Source organism: Equus asinus, chromosome 19 (assembly GCF_041296235.1).
Source record: "Equus asinus isolate D_3611 breed Donkey chromosome 19, EquAss-T2T_v2, whole genome shotgun sequence".
Lineage (NCBI taxonomy): Eukaryota > Metazoa > Chordata > Mammalia > Perissodactyla > Equidae > Equus > Equus asinus.
Genome location: NC_091808.1, coordinates 21460802 through 21480935, shown reverse-complemented (window position 1 = coordinate 21480935; position 20134 = coordinate 21460802). Strand labels below are relative to the sequence as shown.

The 20134-nt window shown below is 44.3% G+C and overlaps 1 long non-coding RNA gene across 10 annotated transcripts in view; it reads left to right on the top strand.

Moving 5' to 3' along the window:
* The window catches only part of LOC123278507 (uncharacterized), an 88250-nt gene that overhangs the window by 13881 nt on the left and 54235 nt on the right, over positions 1 to 20134 (top strand). For 7 of the 10 annotated variants that reach the window (XR_011495572.1, XR_011495569.1, XR_011495570.1 and 4 more), the window contains one exon: positions 6000 to 6124. The exons of 2 other annotated variants lie outside the window; for them this stretch is intronic. This is a non-coding gene — a long non-coding RNA (uncharacterized lncRNA). Of the gene's footprint in view, positions 1 to 5999; positions 6186 to 20134 lie in introns of all 10 variants that reach the window. One more of the 10 variants, XR_011495565.1, reaches the window with a different exon arrangement.

The following is a 20134-nucleotide window of genomic DNA, read 5'->3' as shown; positions in this document are numbered from 1 at the left end:
TGAGAAAATGAGACATGCATGTGAGACTATGGCTGTGCTGGCGAAGTGAAGGTTGAGGGATAATTGAATACTCACCCTTCAGTGTCAGGAAGGTTGTTATAGAAAGGCAGATGATCAGACGCTCTTAACTTGCTTAAGGACAGAACTCGAAGATGTGAATGTAAACTGCTAACAGGCAGGTTCAGGTTGCAATTACTGAAGACACTTCTGACAGTGAGCTTTGTCCAAGTCCTATTCTAAAGCCTGTCTTGGACACTGTACTCACCATCTGTCAGTAGGGTGGCAACAAGGTGTTCTGAAGAGGGCATTGGACAAGGGGCCAGGAAACGAATGCCCTAGGTCCCCATAGACCTTTTGGTCTCCATGACCTTTAACAATGCCAGATTTGTCCTTCTTTGGATCTCATTTTCCTCTCTTGGATAGAGAAGGGCGTGGTCCACGGCCTTAGGGCTTCTTCCTTCTACTTCAACCATTAGTCTCATGTGAAGTGGCTAAGAGCTGGAGAGTACTTTCTTGGGCCAGAGCAAGTTGTCTCTAACCCAAGTCAATATACTAGCTGTTGTAGCAAGCAAATCCCAAAATGTATAATGGTTCATACATGGCAGAAGTTTATTTGTTGTTCACAAAAAAGTGTAAAATGTGTTTTCTAGATTCACAGGCCATTTTTCTCCAAGTGGCAGAGGGATCCAGGATCTTTCCACCTTGAGATTCTGCCATCTTTAGTACATGGCTCCCAGGTGGCCATGCTCATCTACACCAAGCTGATAGAAGGGAAAAAAGCATGGACAATTGAGCCTGGGATATTTATATGGGTCACATTGGGAAGGTGTGCATTATTTCTGCTCAAATTCTGTTGACTAGAAATCAGTCACATGGAAATGCTTAACTCCAAGGGAGGCTGAGCACTGTCATTCAGCTGTGTGCCCAGGAAAAAGAGAAAATGGATTTGGCCAATAGGAACCAATCTATGCCACAGAAAGGAGAGCTAAGAAGAGAAAGGATGGTATGGAGTGGAGAAGAGTAAGATGGGGGTGATGTTAATTATCTTCCTGTTTCTAAAGAGCGTGGAACAGTCCTCAGCTGATGAAGAATGGCAGGGCCTGGACTTTAGAAGATCTTCTGGTCCACAGGGAAGATCCTTGAGCTAAGACTCAAGACACCCTGGTTCTAGTTTTGGCTGTGTCTTGACCTTGGTACGGGACTGCATAGAATTTACTTGACTATGATGCCTCGATTTCCTTACTGTAAATGGCAACCAAAATAATTAACCTAGTTCCTCCACACGATTGTCTTAAGAGTCAGGTATATCAACATCATGCATGTTTCGAAAAAAATACAGGAATAATTACAATCGAGAATGAGGTTAAACTGCAGGTAGAGAAAATTGTTAGATAAGAAAATAAAACTTGCCTCATAGCGGAACAAGAAAGTTTTTAGGGAACGTGTAAATGACTTTAAGAAACGAATATGAAACAATTTTGAGAATAGCCAAAAAAGAACTCAAACTTGGGGAATGGCTTGTCGGGGGGTGGGGGAGGACATGAGACAAGCCTGTGGGTTCTGACTCTACAAGCAAATTTCTTTTTGATCTGAACGAGTGACTTGCTTTCCCTCTCGGGTGTTCAGTATCCTCCTTGTAAAGGAAAGGGATGAATTTATTAAATTTTGCTAAAGTCTCATTCCCAAATGGTCTGCTTCTGACTGCATTCAATCTTGTCTGAGTTCAGGGATCCAATGATGACAGCAGCTGGCAAATGGGCTCCAAACACATTCGATTGCCAGGTGAACACTTTAACAAGGAAGTCCAGTCGATGCTTTGAGCCTCCCACATTCGTCCAAAGCATTATGGTTATCTTCCCTCCCCCAACTTTTCCTCCTGTAGCCTTCCACATCTCAGTGCAAAAGGCAGCTATGCTGGGCGTTCTCTGGATCCCTCACTTTCACACATAGCTTGCATCCCACTGACCAACAGGTCCTATCACTCTACCTTCAAAAGACTCTCCAAAGCTCATCCCTCACCTGCCCACACCTTAGAGTGAACCTCCGTCACCTCTCACTTGCACTGGGCTACCTGCTCACTCTTGCCCTCTTATCATCTAGCTTTCACAGAACAGGGCGAGCTCTTTATTCTTTTCTCTATTAAAAATCTTCCAGTGACTTCTCATCACCTTTGGAATAAAACTGAACTCCTTGCCTTGGTCTACTGAGTTTTCTGACCTCATCTCTAACCCTCTGCTGCCCTGTTGTCCACTTCCCAACTCAGCTGTAGTCATTTTGGCCATTCTTCCACACACTTGGCTCATTTCTGTCCCAGGGCCGTGGTGCTTGCTGTCCCTTCTGCTCAGGGCACTCTCCTCTGGATCTCCTCTGGCTCCTCACCTTGCACCATTAGGCGTTAGCTCAAGTGTCCCTTCATTGAGGAGGCTTGAGTGTCCACTTTCTCCATCCTTTTCCAGCCCCTAATCCACTGAACTCTTCCCCTCACCTTTATTATTTCTCCTTTAAGTACCTAACACTCCCTGAAATTATTTTCTTACTTGTTTGCTTGTGTATTTTCTGTCTCTCTCCTCTAGAATGTTAACTCCATAAGTGCAGGGACATTTCCTGTCTCCTATACAACACGTTCCCTGTGGCGTATATAGTAAGCATTCAATAAATAGTAATTGAATGAATGGATGAATCAGTGAAGAGAAACTGACCATAGGACCTCCACAGAAACTGTTGCTGCCATTGGCCGACATTCTTCAGCAAACGGAAGAGCTGGGGACTTTGATTTGATGGCCAGAGATGAACCCAGGCCAACCTCCCCCAGCCCAGGGTGGTGGCACTTGAGCCGGGCAAGGGTCTCTGACACTGGAGGCCAGCTGTCTCTGCCCTGTAGCCCTGATCAGATCCTGGAGCTCAGAGTTCTGTGCTGCACCTCCTTTCTCTCTTTAGGAGGCACTTGGCTGGCCTCCCCAGGGGTATATTTGGCTTCTTCTTCAAGGCACTTGCTCTTGCTGTTGAGAAATGACTAAGCAGATTCTCCATCTCCCAGTGGCCAGCTGCCAGCCTGTGAGAGTTGACGCTGCCAGCTCAGACCGGTTTGGGAGGACACGTCCTCTTTCTGAAAGAGCCCCTTTCCTTTGCTCTGCATTTAGAAAAGACCCAAAGCAGACACCCCATCACTGCCTTCTTTGAAAGAGCCTTACTCACCTCCTCTTGATGGGGTTCTAGGCTGACCCCGACAAGGGAGAGGAAGGCAGAGATTAGTATGATTCCTGCTCTCAGGGTTCAATGTCCAAGTCATGCTGGATGTTGCAAAATGAGTGGTAGAGAATGTATGGATGGTAACATAATAATAACAACACCATTGTTTGCTTACTGAGTGCTTACTATGTACCAGGCACGATGCTAACCTCTTCAGGTACGTTAGCTCATTAGATTCTCACAATGATCTCAGGAGGTAAGTGCTGTGACTTGATAGATGAGGAGCTGGCCACAAAGAAAGGTTCAGGAACTTGCCCAAGGCAACACGGCTCATAAGTGGAGGGATTGCAGTGAAGCACAGGTCTCTGTTTCCAAATATGTGTGCTCGCTCGTCCGGGCTACGCTCCTCCACACCGCTGCACACATCCTTCCAAAAGCTGAGTGCAGTGGGAACACAAGAGTAAACCCAAGCAACTTTTCTCTGCCGCCATCCCCTTAGTTCACACCAGAAAGACCCCTGCCAAGATCAGTGGGAGGTTAAGAGGTTTAATGCAGAAAATTGGTTTAGAAATAAACTAAATTTGGGAAATACTGGGTGTAAATAAAGTTAGAAAAGACTTTGCATAACCATTAATGTGTTAACATTGATTGCAAGTCTTCAAGGAGGGTTAGATCATGTGGCTATTCCGAAATTCAATTGACCAGGGAACACTTTTTCCCCTCGGGAGTATCTTGGGGTTCTAGAGTTCCATGAACACTCTGGAAATTGCAGAGCTCTATTAATATAGTAACTGACCTATGAAGGTGCTGGACCTTCTTCTTTCCATCCCTGCTTTCCTCATCTGAAATCTATCCATCCATCCATCCATCCACCCATCCTTCCATCCGTAGAACACCTACCACGTTCCAGGCACCATACCAGGTGTTTTCTCCTACGTCATCTTATCCATTCTCACCACGACTCCGTCTTATAGATAAAGAAGCAGAGAATCAGCAAGACCACAAAGCTGGGCAGTGAGAGGGCTGACATTAAGACTTGAATTTCCAAATCCAGATGTACTGATTTTCCTTCTATACATCAGAGTTTCCTCCTTCAGTTACTTATTCAAATTCTGGGCATTTGTCAAAATCGCAGCTCAAACCCTACTTCCTTCAGAAGGGCATGTGTCCCTTCCTCCCTCTCCGCCCCGTGCATAGTGATCCCTCTCTCTCCTAAACTTCCTTTAAACTCACCATCTCTATTGGAATTTGGCACCCACTTTGTCAGATTGCTGGTTAAGGGGTGAGCAAGTGTGAGTGTGTATGTGTGTCTTGGCTCGCAAGTGGAGTTTAAGTCAAACACTTGGCACATATCATCTCTTTAAACTGGCACATCAACCTTACGAGGGAGGCACGATTACATGCATTTTATAGATGAAGAAACTGTTGCACAGTGAGGTTCTTTCATTTGCCCAAAGTCACAAAGCAAGTTGGTGATGAAGCATGGCCACAGGACTCACATTTCTTCCACTACTCTATGCTGCCTCTATCTAGTTCAACTTGTTTCGTAGCTGGGGGAACTGAGACCCAGAGAGGGGAAGTGACTAGCCCCAAACCACACAGCTTGTGACTAGCAGTACTAAGACCACCTGTAAAGCCTCACCATCAAGAGCATTTTCTCCCCAGCAGGCTGCCTGCCGGGGTTTAACACCAGTCCCCCCATCACTGCCAGTCAACTCCTGTTACCTGGATGCTGTGGAAATTGTACCCTGTAGCTGCAGACACAGCAGGACCCTGGTAGCCTGCTCCCTGGGGAACAGCCAAGGAAGGTCAGCCTACTAGCCTGCAGACCCAGCACCTAAAATAAACCAGGCACCAAGCCCAAAAGAAACCGCACAGCCTTCCAACAGTCCGGCGCCAGACGCAGCTTCAGACTCCCAGGTTCCCTTGGCAGAGCACCGAGTGCTGCCCTTAGTGGCTACTGCTTCTTCCTTTTATTTTAAAGAAAATGAGTTCCTGTCTCTCTGGATCTAGAATCTTGGGCTGGCAGGAACTGAGGCCACTAAGATCCAGGAGATCCTTGGAACGATGGGGAGGAGGAAAAGAATATTCTTCAGATTGTTGGCTCCCAAATTTGAGTGCTTATCAGAATCACTGAGAGAGCTTTTAAAAATGATCCAGGTTTCATCCCAGACCTACAGGATCAGAATCTCTGGGGCCTGGGCCTGGGATTCTGTATTTGCACAGGTTCCCCAGGTGAGTCTTTTCTGGTCCAGGTTTCTGACTCACCATCCCAAATACGCTCCTTCCGTTTCCTGGTCCACTTGATCTCTGTCTCCCATTCTCGGCTTTCACTTGGAGCACAATTTTTTTCACTTGTGCAATTTAAATTCTAAATTGTCATTGCCCATAGCGTTGTGGGTTGGTGAGGTAAAAAGACTTGGTAGGGTTTGTGCCATTTTTGTAAATGGGGATTTCAAGTTTTGCCTTTCAGTTGAAGTTTAGGAAGCCTGTTCTGCAAGAGGTATGGGTCCTCGGGGGAATGAGTTCTGAGGAAATTTGTTTCCTAAGAAGCCTGTCACAAGGGCACTTGGTATCCAAGACTGTCTGTAAAGGTTAGAGGTTGCTGGGGTGACCACAGCTGCCAGGAGACGTGCCATTGCATTTAAATTCCTCCAAACACCCTTGCCGCAGCTGGAAACACCTGTTGAAAGAAGAGAGTTTCTTTTCTTATTTAAGAAGAGGTTGGAAAGTTACTTTCCTCTGGCTCAGAAAGCGTGAGGGGTTTGAGTTGGGGGTAGAGGTGACTGTTGCTTTCTCCTCGTGCCCAGGGTGAAGAAAGAGGACTCATATGGACTGGGGGACCCTCCCAGCTCATCAGAGAACCAGACAGGAAGCACAAATGAAGCGGAAGCCCTGATGCACTGTCTGAGGGGCGAAAGTCATGCTGGCTGTGGTGAGACCCCCGATGGGTGTGGACATCAAGCTGATCTGAACTCCTGGGCTAAGTTCTAGATGTATGCTCTGGCCTGGGGAGGACGTGCTTCCGTTACAGGGCTTCTGGGGAGCGAGTTAGTGCACCTCTGTGGAAGGACGCTTGGCTTGCATTCTGCACCTTCCTGCTGGCTGGAAGACTGTGTCAGCTGAGCTCTCGCCACAGTGTCAGGTGTTGTGTCAGGTGCAGGGAAACAAAAATCCCCAAGACAGAGCCTATACACCCAAGGAGTTGCTTCTGGAGGAAGCACCTAAGTGGAGATGGCAAGGGCTGGTAATCTTGTTTGCTGACTAGCTTGTTGAGATTGGCTGTGTCTGCCATGGGTGTGCGTGCCTGCGGGAGGGAGAGAGGGATGCTGTTTGCTGTGTCTGGATCTAGATAAACCGTACCACGATCTTGCTGCTTGAGGGAGCTGTGCGTGCGCTGTGGCCTGGCTCAGGGCACACCTCCAAAGGTAGCGCCTTGCGTGCTGCCCCAAGATGATGAGGCGTCCAGGGAGGCAAGATGGGGGAAGCAAGTCTGGACAGAGGGCCTGGCTGTTTCAGGGTAAGGCCACAGGCCCTGTGTGAACTCAGAGAAGTTTCCCTGTTTGTATCCTTCATCGGAGCCCTGGGGACAGAGCTAGGCTTTAGCAATACACAAAGTGGACCAAGCTTTTCTTAGGGGGTCCCCTGTTTTGAACCTTTTGGCTCCTTTGGAAATTCCTACCCTAGGCCCCCCTTTATCTTTAAACAGGTCACTTTTTTCAGAGAGGAAAACTGTCAGACAAATAAAGTATACCACTAAGGATAACTTAAACGGCTTCTAGAATTCTACTTAAAAAAAGGGTCTAGAGAGAGAGCAATCCTTAATCCAAAACAGTGAATGTTGGAGATTTAGACATTTATCTAACTAGGGAGATTCTTTAGGCCATGGGTTGGCAAACTTTTTCTGTAAAGGGCCAGATAGCAAAGATTTTCAGCTTTGCGGGTCACGTGGTCTCAGGGCAACTACTCAACTTTGCCATTGTTCCGAAAAGTAGCCACGGATAATACCAGCTGTGAATGTGTGTGGCTGTGTCCCAATGAAACTTTACTTATGGGCACCGAAATTTGAATTTCATGTAAGTTTTGCATGTTATGAAATATTTTTTCTTTGCATATTTTTAAACCTTTTAAAAATGTAAAAGAAATTCTCACCTTGTGGGCTGTACACAAACAGGATTTGGCTCGTGGGCTGCAGCTTGCCAACTCTTGCCTTCCCATCACCTCTGCCATCACAATCTAGGATGAGATGCCCTGTGTCTGGGTGAGGTCACTCTGCTTGGAAATTCTCTTTTGTATAGCCTGGCAATTCATCCATTTAGTCAGTCAAGTACTTATTGAGGACCTACTATGTGTTCAGGGCTGTGCTGGGTGCTGGGGATTCAGAAGTGAATAAGGGAAAAGGCTTGCCCCCCAGTGGCTTACATTTCCCTGGCCCTGGGGCGAAGATTTGGGGCCTAGAGGCAAGGATTTGAGTTTTGGTCTCAGTCTTTGCTTCCCTGCTCTTGGCTCTCTTTTAGCCACTGTCTTGGGGGCTAAGCACATTTGCAGTGCAGTGCAGAGGAGCCTGAACACAGGTCCTCTAGGGACCAGCCACAGGGGAGCCATGTGGCATGCTTGGAACTAATGCCCTGGAATAGCTTTAGTGTTCTGAATTTCCAATTAAAAAAGTCCAGCCAAAAAATAAAAATGAATAAAATAGCTTAAAACCCAAGACCTTTCGAGCTCAGTGTACTCTGGCAAAGCATTCCAGTGGGATTCTGGGATGGTTTTCAAAAGCCGTGGCTTCTCTTGGACTTTCCCATGGCCTATTTCAAGACAACCACTGCTCTGCAGATGCTCCCTCAGGACCGGGTCATGGCGAAGGCTCATTGCAACAGCAGCTACCACTGCTGCCAGGGCTGAGAGGTCAGTGCTCACATCCCCAGCTCAGCCCTCGTCCCCCAGCTCTCTTCCATTCCCAGGCAGGTGATTGAGAAACTCTGAATCCTCCTCTGAGACCAAGAAGTCCCCTCAGTGATGCAGGGGAACAGATCCGGCTGCATTCAAACAGAAGAGAGGCTAAATCTTGAGTAGGAAGCTGCTCCCAGCCCGTGGGCCCTCCTGATTCACAGGACATCTGTTCCACGTCTCGCCTCTTTGCTGTGTGCTGGAAGGAGGGGGTGGAGAATTGAGCCTGGAGAGAAGGCAACAGAAAGATGAGGGGTGTGGTGTGATCCCTGCTTCCAAGTTCCCTATAATCTGACTAGATGGGAACTTACATGAAACAATTAGGAAATCCTAGGCAGCAAAGCCTTTGTTCCCTCCTAAAACTCAAACTGGCCTAGTCACCAAGGAGCCATGTGACCTTGATGTCCTCCAGGTTCTTGTGTAGACAGTGAACAACTTCATTACATGGTTATGTGATTGTAAAAGGTTTCTTCTTGTTGTCAAAGTCTGAAGTTTGCAATACCTGCCTTCTCCTTTCCTGGCTCTCCCATTTTTTCCGGCATCCGTCCCGTGTCTCCTACTCCCCCTGCCTCGTCTACTCTGATCTGGCTTAGAGATGTTCAGTATTTGCTCAAAGCTCACCTAGGAGTGCCATCCAGGCCAGGTTCCCAGGAAAAGAGGGCAGCGGCTGTGGAAATGAGGAGGAAGAAAAGGGATGTGGATTTTCATTAGAATGCTCCTCTGTCTACTACCCTGCCCTCAGCCGGATTTCTCTCAGTAACTGAATGTGGATGGGTAGTCATTTTCATGGCTTGATCATGTGTATTACACCATCCACATTCATTCATTCAGCACTTTTTGGTTGCATGCCTACTACACACCAAGCACAATGCCTGGGATAGAAGAGTGGGTGAAGTGGACCTAGACTACTCCTAGATGGTGCCTTCTACTCCAGATCATCTGCCCTAACGCTCTCACTTTGTGGTTGAGTATCCTGAGGCTCAAAGTGGGACTGTCACTTATCCAAAATGAGTGAAGGGCAGAGCCCGGACACAAACACAGGACCTTTTAACGACCAAGCTTCCTCACAACCAGACAGCAGAAATTATGTTTCCATACATTGGCTTAGCTTTGGAAATGTACAGAGTGTGTCTGATCTCCATCCGCATCAGGGGAGGGGGCAGGCATAATAATTACTATTCATATAATTATGAATAGACTCCACATGATTATTCATTTTTCAGATGAATAAACTGAGGCTCAGGAAGTTTAGCATTTGAATGGAGGTCACATGGCTAGAGAAGGCAGAGCTGGGAGGAAAACTTGGGTCTTCTGATCACCTACAACATAGATATTCCCACCTGCACCAGCTACCCATCCTCCTCTCTCCTCTATGGCTCCCTGGCCACCTCTGGTCAAAAAGGAGTGAGAAGAACCCCAAGCCATCTCAGTAGTCTGCTGTCAGAATGCAGGAAAGAGGCAGAAACACAGAGACCACCAGGGGAGGGGCAAAGGAAATTTAGGGAAGTCTGGTAGCACGAAGAGAGGTGAGGGGTACTGGCAAGATCGCAGAAGAAAGAGGCATAAGACAGGTCAGATCAGGGAGAATGGACCTTGCTGATAATTTTAACACCCTCCAGCATAAAAATTGACATACCTTGTGTGGGTCAAAGCAGTTGTCATGGTTAGGGAGGTGATGGCATATGCAGTGTGGTTTGGACCGCTGATAATCATGGGAGCTCTAAACCTTGTCTGTGATTTGCTTACCTGAGGTCTGGTGGCCCAAGTGTTAGACTACCTAATTCACCGTTGAGTTCCTGCTTTTGTGTCAGATTCCTTCTCACCAACCCCTCTCCCACTGGGAACCAGAAACAGTAGACATGTGACATGCTTCTAGAATTCTGTTTATGCAGGTAGAGTTCTACATTGACGAGAGTTGGTAAAAGAGAAGGACAAAATCTCAGGCTCTCTCAATTGTTTTTTACATGACTTCTCCCAGGCTTTTGGGAATTCTCATGGCATCAAAACTTCCAGAACTGAGTTTATGAGTAACCCATCTGTTAAATCATCTGTTTTTAAATCCAATTTTCTATCGAATAATCAATGAATATGTAACGAGCAGCTTCTATGCAGGCATTATTAGACCAGCTGACTTGGGGGATAAGAAAAGAACATACTTCCAAGACTTTTCAACTAGCTTATAAGTCAAGACTAGTGTCAAGACTTTATGTAATTCTTCACTTATTTGCTTGGTAGACTTTTGGGGTTCTGGAAATTCGTCTGCCACCCATCATCACTCTCTCAGTGGCTCTGTGTTGTGTAGAGAGATTACAGCTTTTCCATCCATTTGACAAACCAGCATATTGGGCATATGCTATCTGCTAGATATGGGGATGAAATATTGGTCAAAGCATTCTTGGTCTCTGACTTCAGAGAGCCCGTGTTTAGTGAAAGGAGAGAAGCAAGAGCCAAGAATAGAATAACTCAATTATGAGAAATCCTAGGAAGGGAGCAACGAAACTGTGAGATAATGTAATAATGTTCAGGGTAGAGTGGAACCCAGGATATTCAGATGGGGTGGGAAAGGAAGGCCCTGAAATAGGGGTGGGGCCTGAAGTTTGACAGTGATCAACCGTGAGGGACAAGAAGTGGAGGAGAAAGTAGAGGGCCCAAAGAAAGACAATGAGTCCTTCAGTTATCTCTTGTTACATAACAAACTACCCTCAAATTTAGTGGTTTAAAACAGCCATGTATCATTATCTCTCACAGCTCCATGGGTTGATTGGGCTTTGCTGGGTGTCTGTTCTCCCTGCGGGTCTGTGCTGCAGTTGTCGTCAGATAGCACTTTGGACTGGAGTCATCTGTAGGCTCCACTGGGCTGGATATTCAAGATAGTTTCTCCACTTCTGTGTCTGGTGCATGGGCTGGGCTGGCTGGAGTAGCTGGAGGTTGACCATCAATGCTCTCACTTCACATGGGTTTGCCACGTGGCTGGCTTGGGCTTGCTCATGGCGCGGAGGACTCGGGATAATTGGATTTTTTATGCAGAGACTGGCTTTCTCCAGAGAGTGCAGGAAGGAGAAAACTGCCCATCTGGTTAAAGATAGATCTGGATCCAGACTAGCGTCACTTCTGCAGTGTCCTATTGATCAAAGCAGTCACAGGCCAGTCTAGATCCTCGGACATGGATTAGAATCTACCACTCAGAGGGAGAATGGCTGGTGCATTCAATGAAAGAAGGGATTGATGGTGGCCATCTCAGAGACAAGCAAAGGCTTTGAGATATGAAAGGTTTGGTGTGTTAGTGGACCAGAAAGACAGCCAGTATTGCTAGTGTGTGGTGTGGGCGGCTCAAGATGAGGCAGGAGTGATAGGCAGAGCAGAGTTCCTATAGCTAAGCTGTGGTAGAGAATTTAGATTTTTTTAAAAAAAAGTCATGAAAGCCTTAGGTGTCCTGCTTTCCAAAGGCTGATCATCACATGGGGCTTCTTTCTTCCTTCCGCCAATCAATCCTCGCATTCTGCCAGTAGGTTATCCTAAAGGCCAGTACTGGGCTTGTGCTCCTGTGTATCCCAAATTTTCAGGGAATCCCCATCTGGACCAGGCAATGATTTTCTAGCCTGGTTTTCAGGGTCCTCTGCCAAATTGTGCACTTACATTTTTCTCACACTTTTGACCAACCTGTCATATCAGGCCCCTTGTTTCCCCTGAGAGCTGACTTTTGTCTCCCTGCCTCCATGCCTGGTCACATCAGTCACTTTGCTCATAGTGCCCTCCCATGACCCCATCTCCATCTGTCAAAATCCTACCTTCCTTTACAACTAATCTCCAATGTCACTTCCTCAAACTGAGTGTGACCCCTCACCCCACAAGCCTCCTCGTTCTTACTGATTGGAAAGTGCTGCTGTGTCTCTGTTTGTCTAACCCTCACTCTCACGGGCGCATCCCTGTTGACTCCAGGTCTTCGAGGACAGAAAACATGACTTCCTTGCTTCTTCTGCCCCCAGCCCCATGCCTCGAGCACAGCAATCATTCAGTGGATGCCTGTTGAATTAAACTGCAGTTTCTCTGAGACACTAGGCTCCAATTGTCTCTCCTTTCCCATGGCAAGTTTCAGCATTCAGCTCCCAGCAACCCCTGGTCCATGGCCCCAAGGCTCCTGGCAGGTCTTTCCTGTAGGACTGGGGAGCGGCTGTTCCCAGACAGCCAGGCCTGCACAGGCCAGAGCGGCTCCCCAGGAGATGGAGAGCTTCTGATTCTGCAGGCCCCCGGCTCCTTTCTTTCGACTGCCTAGCACTTGTTTTCCTTGGCAGGAGGAGGCCCTCAGTCACCACTTCATCTTCCATTTATAGGCATATATGCATCTTTGTTATTCTTTTCATAAAATGACAGTGTTCTCAGCTCAGAGAAGAAGGCGAGAGAAAGAGTTGAGGGCCATGCAAAGCAAAGAAGGCATTTGATATAAAGCCTCCAGGGCTTCCTGTAATATTTCTGTCCATCGTGGAGAAAGGAGGACACTCTTCCTGCCTCTACTGCTCTCTTGTTTATGCTTCAGTCTGTACCATTAGCTCCTCGAACTTGATCGATGGGTTATTGTGGGTGAAAGGAAGGCCAGGGCAGGGACAGTAAATGTGGCAAAGACCCTCGTTATCTAGACAAGAAAATGGGCACGGCTTCCCCGCTTGACTCCATGCCTCGCTAGCCCTTGAGTCTCTTTTCTGACAGCAAGTGCTCTGTGGCTAAGAGTCAAGCTCTGTGGATTCTGGATTTGTCCATCAGTCAAGCTACACCTGTACACGAAAAGGAGGAACCGTAACAGCAAACGTTTATGTGGTGCTTCCTTTAGGCCAGCTACTGTTTTCAGCTGTTTTTAAATAGTAACTTATGTAAACCTCTCAGTAACCCCGTGAAGTCGCACTGTTATTATCCCCATTTTACAGATGAGAGAACAGAGGCAGAGAGGGGTTAAGTCATTTAACCTAAGGTTACAGCGATTGTCAGTGGCACAGATGGGATCTGAGTCCAGGAAGGCTGGCTCCAGACTCTGTGTCTTTAACCACTCACAATGCTGCTTTAATTGCTCATCAAATTAAGATGTTTAAATAACCTAACAGGATCACTGAGTTCTTCTTACATCCTCAAATGCACTGGAAACAACAGTGTGTCTCAGGGTTGTGGGCAAGAGCCTGGACAAGTCTGAACCAGTTCTTGGCACAGGTAATTCAATTTGGTTCACATTCTGACTTTCCCACAGGTTTATGATCCTCAGTCTAGTGTTTTGCACCTCTCTGGAGGGGTAGATTAGCAAAGGGATTTTCTCGTGTATCCAAGAGCAACCTGCTTTTCTTGGCTGAGACTCATGGCCTGGCAATTCACTCAGTAACCAATTAGTGCATTTCTTCTTTCCTGTATTCATTCATCAAACTTTGATTCTGTGTCTTGTGTGTAAGACACCATATGGGCAGGAGAAGGATGAGCGGAAAAAAAAAACTAATTGAAATAGACACAGTCTCTGCCTTCAAGCTGTGGGTTTTGTGCATCTGTTTACACTTACAAGCAAACCTGAGAACCCAATTGCGTCTGTCTGCATAGTCTTTTGGGTCATCATTTAGTACTCTATCAGGTGCTTAAACTGGTTCCTTGGAGTCTAGAACAACCTGCATTAACAGATTTTTCTGAGGAATCCCACTGGGGCATAGATGCTCTTAAAGGCCAATGGCTTGCCAAGCTGTCCAAACTGGACAGACCAGTGATGGCAGATCCCTGGCCTAGGCTGCACAGGACACTCTATTCAGCTGAGTCAGCGTGCAGACTCTGCTCATCTCCATATGGCCTTCTTCTCTCTGTGTCTCATTTCTAAGTGCACTAGTCATGGGATTTAGGGTGAACCCTAAATTCAGGGTGATCTCATTATGACATCCTTAACTTACTTACATCTGCAAAGACTGTATTTTCAAATAAGGTCACATTCACAATTCTGGGCTTTAGGACATGGAAGTATCTTTCTTGGATCCACTGTTCAATCAATGACACAGACTCAGAATTCTTCTCAACCCAATGTTCCCAATAGTTTTTATCAACTTAGTAGTATTGTCATATAAAATGAAACTTATTTGTTTCCTCAGAGTAGTATCATCTACGTCTGTGTCCGTGTATATACACATGCATATAAGGATAAGAAATTTTTGCCAAAAACAGTGTTTGCAAAGGAAAGCAAGTATGTATCTTCTATAAGTTAGGGTTCCAGAATCCAGCTCAAATGCTTCAAGTGAAAAAAAAAACAAACAAAACTAGTGGAGAAACGAATGAAGAACTACTCAAAAGGTGTAGCCAGGTTTGAGGAAACCGATAAGAAATGCCAAGGCACCTAGAGACTAACAGCAATAGAAATCTCTCAACACACTTAGGTGTTAGTGAGGAAGAGGGGAATCAGTGTTATCAGAATCTCAGTGAGAATTACCTGGTCTTGGAGGGACAGATGCTGCCAGAAATGTGGCCCAAAGTAGGGAGGGAGCAAGAAAGATAACCTTGTCCTCTCTCCTCCCACCTTCTGATCTCCTGCTGGTGTCTTCTGTTGGCCAGACCCAACTGGAACCAGTTGGCAAGTGTGCCTGGGTATAGAGCCCATAGGGGTTAGTCCTAGGAGCAACCTCTGGGCCAATAAAAGCAGAGATGGGTCTGCAGTGAAGACTGACGAGCACAGATCTGTACATGGATTAAGAGAGCCTGTTGGCACATCTGCTTTACACATAGAGTTGTAGAATCTTGGAAGTGGACTAGCACTTACAGATTATCTACTCTAATTTTCCATTTTTCACATGACAAATTATGTTCCAAAGAGGATAATTGTCTGCATGTGTGCATGGGCACACTTGCCTGGGTGGGGTATGATTTTCTGTCATCATCCAGAAGTTTAAAAAGGGTGAGTAGTGGCTACTAAGCATTTTTAAACCCTGAAGATCTCAAGAGAAATTAAAAAGTAAGTGAAATGAACTAAATGAAAATGAAAACACAACTTATCAAAATTTGTAGAATGCAGTGAAAGCAATGCTTAAAAGGAAGTTTACAGTGTTGAAAGCGTATATTATAAAAGAAGAAAGATCTAAAAATCAATAATCTAAGTTTCCATCTTAGGAAACTAGAAAAGAAGAGCAAATTAAATCCAAAGTAAGCAGAAGGAAAGAAATAATATGAATTAGAGCAGAAATCAATGAAATTGAGAACAGGAAATCAATAGAGAAAATCAATGAAACCAAAAGGTGGTTCTTAGAAAAGATCAATGAAAGCAACAAGCCTCTAGCCAGACTAAGAAAAAGGAGAGGAAACAAATTACTAACATTAGAAACGAAAGAGGGGACAGCAATAGATTCTATGGACATTAAAAGGATAATAAAAGAATACTATGAACAACTCTTTACTAACAAATTGGATAGCCTAGAGGAAATGGACGACTTCTTTGAAAGACACGATTTGCCAAAACACACAAGAAGTAGACAGTCTGAGTAGGCCTATATCTATTAAATAAATTGGATCAATAATTAATAACCTTCCCAAACAGAAAGCACTGGGCTCAGATGGGTTCACCAGTGAATTCTATCAATCATTTAAGGAAGAAGTTATATCAATTCTCTACAATCTCTTTCAGAGGATGGATGCAGAAGAAATACTTCCTGAATCATTCTAGGAGGTCAGCACTACCCTAATACCAAAACCAGACAAAGACATTTCAAGAAAAGAAAACTATAGACCAATATCTCTCATCAACATAGATGCAAAAATCCTCAAAGAAGCTATAGAAAATTGAATCCAACAACGAATAAAAAGAATTATATGTCACAACAAAGCAGGATTTATTCCAGTTATACAAGGCTGGTTCAACATTCAAAAGTTAATTAATGTAATCCGTCACATCAGCAGGCTAAAAAAGAAAAATCACATGATCATATTAATACGTGCAAAAAACATGCATTGGATTTAACAAAATCCAACACTCATTCATGATAAAAACTCTCAGTAAACTAGGAATAGAGGGGAATTTCCTCAACTTGATAAAGAATATCTACAAAAACACTATAGCTAACATCATACTTAATGGTGAGAAACTAGAGGCTTTCCTACTTGGATCAGGAAGAAGGGAAGGATGTCCCCTCTTACCGCTCCTTTCCAGCGTTGTGCTAAAGGTACTAGCTAATGTAACAAGACAAGAGAAGGAAATAACAGATATACAGATTGGGCAGGCAAAAATAAAGCTATCTTTGTTCACAGACAACATGATCATCTATGTTGAAAATCTGAAAGAGCTGACCAAAAACTCCTGGAACTAATAAGCAATTATAGCAAGGTTTCAGGATACAAGGTTAATATACAAAAGTCAATCATCTTCCTATAAACCAGCAATGAACGAGTGACATTTGAAAATAAAAGCATAATGTCATTTACTTTGGCACCCCCAAAGATGAAATTTTGGGTATATATCTAACAAAATATGCACAAGATCTATATGAAGAAAACTACAAAGTGCTGATGAACAAAATCAAAGAAGTAAACAGAGATATTCCTTGCCCGTGGATAGGAAGTCTCAATATTGTGAAGATATTAGTTCTTTCCAATTTGATCTATAGATTCAATGCAATCTCAATCAAAATCCCAGCAAGTTATTTTGTGGATATCAACAAACTGATTCTAATATTTATATGGGGAGGCAAAAGATCCAGAATAGCCAACACAATACTGAGGGAGAAGAAAAATTTTGGAGAATAACTCTACCCAACTTCAAGACTTATTAGAAAACTACAGTAATCAAAACAGTGCGGTATTGGCAAAAGAATAGACAAATCAGTGGAATAGAATGAAAGCCCAGAAATAAACAACTCAATCTTTGACTTTTCTTGTGTTGCTTTGTAAAGGGCATTCTCTGTACTAATTTTTTGTAGTTACAAAATAATTAGCAAAACAAACAAAAATGCCTATAAACATAGTCAACTGATCTTTGATAAAGGAACAAAGGCAATACAAAGGAGCAAAGATAGTTTTTTGCAACAAATGGTATTGGAACAACTGGACATCTACCTGCAAAATAATGAATCTAGACACAGATCTTATACCTTTCACAAAAACTAACTCAAAATAGATTACAGATATAAATGTGAAATTCAAAACCATGAAACTCCTATAAGGTAACAGAAAAAAACTTAGATGACCTTGAGTATGGCAATGCCTTTTTAGATGTAACACCAAAGGCATGTCTATGACAGAAAAAATTGATAATCTGGACTCATTAAAATTAAAAGATCAGCTCTATAAAAGACAACGTTAAGAGAATGAGAAGACAAGCCATTGACTAGGAGAAAATACTTACCAAAAGACACATCTGATAAAGAACTGTTATCCAAAATATACAAAGAACTCTTAAAATTCAACAATAATAAAATGAACGACCAGATTAGACAATGGGCAAAAACTCTTAATAGTCACTTTGCCAAAGAAGATATACAGATGGCAAATAAGCATATGAAAAGATGTTTTACAGCATATGTCATTAGGAAAATGCAAATTAAAAAAAAATGAGATACCACTACACACCTATTAGAATGGCCAAAATCCAGAACACTGACAACCTGAAATGCTGGTGAGGATGTGGAGCAATAGGAGCTCTCACTCTTTGCTAGTAGGACTTAGGAGTGCAAAATGGTACAGCCACTTTGGACAGTGGCAGTTTCTTACTCTTACCATATGATCTTACATACTCTTACCATATGATCCAACATCGTTAGTATTTACCCAGAGGAATTGAAAACTGACATCCACACAAAAACCTGAACATGGAAGTTTACAGCAACTTTATTCATAATTGCCAAAAGCTGGAAACAACCAAGACGTCCTTCAGTAGGTGAATGGACAAACTGTGGTACATACAAACAATAGAATATTACTCAATACTAAAAAGAATTGGCCATCAAGCCATGAGAAGATATGAAGCAAACTTAAATGCATATTATTAAGTGAAAGAAGCCAATCTGAAAAGGCTACATATTGTATGATTTCAATTATGTGGCCTTCTGGAAAAGGCAAATTTATGGAGACAGTAAAGAGATCAGTGATTGCAGGGGGTTGGGGAGAGACGAATAGTGGAGCACAGTGGATTTTAAGGGCAGTGAAAATACTCTGTAGGATACTATAATGATGACTACATGTCATTACACATTTGTCCAAATCTACATAATACGCGACGCCAAGAGTAAACCTTAACGTAAACTACAGACTTTGAGTGATTATGATGTGTCAATGCAGATTCATCAGTTGTAACAAATGCACCACTCTCGTGGGGGATGTCGATAACGGGGGAGGCTCTTCACGTGAGGGAGCAGAGAGTATATGGAAAATCTCTATACCTTCCTCTTGATTTTGCTGTGAACCTAAAACTGCACTAAAAAATGAAGTGTTAAACACAACCAACCAATCTCGGGGCTCTGAATCTGAAGAACCACTTTGTATCTATAGCAGATTCTAGCTGGTTATCTTCTCAGCATCCATTTTCCCTTCTTCTTTCTCAAAGGCCTCAATTTTATTTGGGAATTCAAGTGGTTCAGGGGAGGTGCTTTTGCTGTTGGCTCAGTGGGGGCTTGGTTAAATAGGATCCCCTATGCCCTGCCAGTGATGATCAATCCTGGAACAACATGTGGCTTAAGGTAGTCAAGTCCAAGTGAGTTTTAGGACTTTTGTTATGAATGCTGCGACAAAGATGCTCCTACATTCCTTCTAGATGTGAATGAGGGAGCTCGTGACTTGGGGAGCTGCTGGCAGCCATCTTAAGAACAGTAGGCAAAGCAGTGTTAAGATGAAGTTGAAGTTAGGCAGAGATACAGAAAGAGAATAGGTTCTAAGTAAAACTGTTGAAGCCAGTATACCTTTCATCTTTTTAATTAGGTGAACCAGCAAATAAGGTTAAGGTTTTTGAATCAGATTTTCTTTTACATGCTGTCAAAAGAGACAGCAGGTAGATGCATGACCTCTTCTGGCACATACTCTTCTGAACATGAATGAATCAGTTAGCCTCTTTGATTACTTTCATGGAGGCAGGTGGAGTGAGAAATAATTAAAATGCATTTTTTAAAAGTTAATTCTTTCTCTGTATCTCATTTTCCTTGTCTAGAGAATGCAAATGGCCACCAGGTGATTATACTGGGTCCCCTGAACAAGTGTTCTCAAAAGAGTGGAACCAGAGGGCAGTAGAGGGAGGGATTCTGTATTTACTTCTCACTAACAGCTTTCTTTTACCATGCTTACTGTCTTAAGGAAGCAGGCTCTCTCTCTCTCATTCTTTCTCTTGGAGATGGAAAGCCTTCTAGTTTAGAGGGGAGGTTTGAAGGGGAGGGTATGAGGAAAGGGTTGTAGAGTGTGGGTAGGAGGAAAGACTTTAGTGAAATTGCCAGAGATGCATGTTAAGAGAGGCAGAAATCTCTTAGAGATTTCTCTCCATTTTGTAGGAAGGTAGACCGAGGCTTAGAGTCGGATCGTGTTCCACGTCAATCAAACAATCCAGCAGCATCACAGAGGTTTGAAGTCCGGAGTCCAAACTCCCCCACCAGGCCTCTCCCTCCGGAAGATCTCTGCCTCCTCCCCGGCCTGTGAAACAAACCAGATGTTCTGGAGAAAGCACTATGTCAGTATTCTAGGTGGAGGGGCCTGGTTCGAAGATGCCATTTCCTCAGCTCACTGTGCTGGGCTGACTCTGGGCCCAGTTGTTTTCTAAAGACAGGTGGCAGGCTTTTGGGGTCTTTTGGAGCTTCCTTCAGAGGAACATGGAAGCACATGTGACAGGGTCTCATAAAAGTTGAAGAGGGAACTGAGGGCTGAAGCATGGCCGTTGGTAGCAGTCACTGAGAGTGTAAAAGATGAGAGCAATTAATGGTGCATAGAAGCATCGTCCCCTTTTGCTTCAGCTCCTGGAGTTCTAGTCAAGGTCTTTGCTACACTACAGGGGCTGGGCCTTTTTGACCCAGTAAGATCTTTTCTCTTT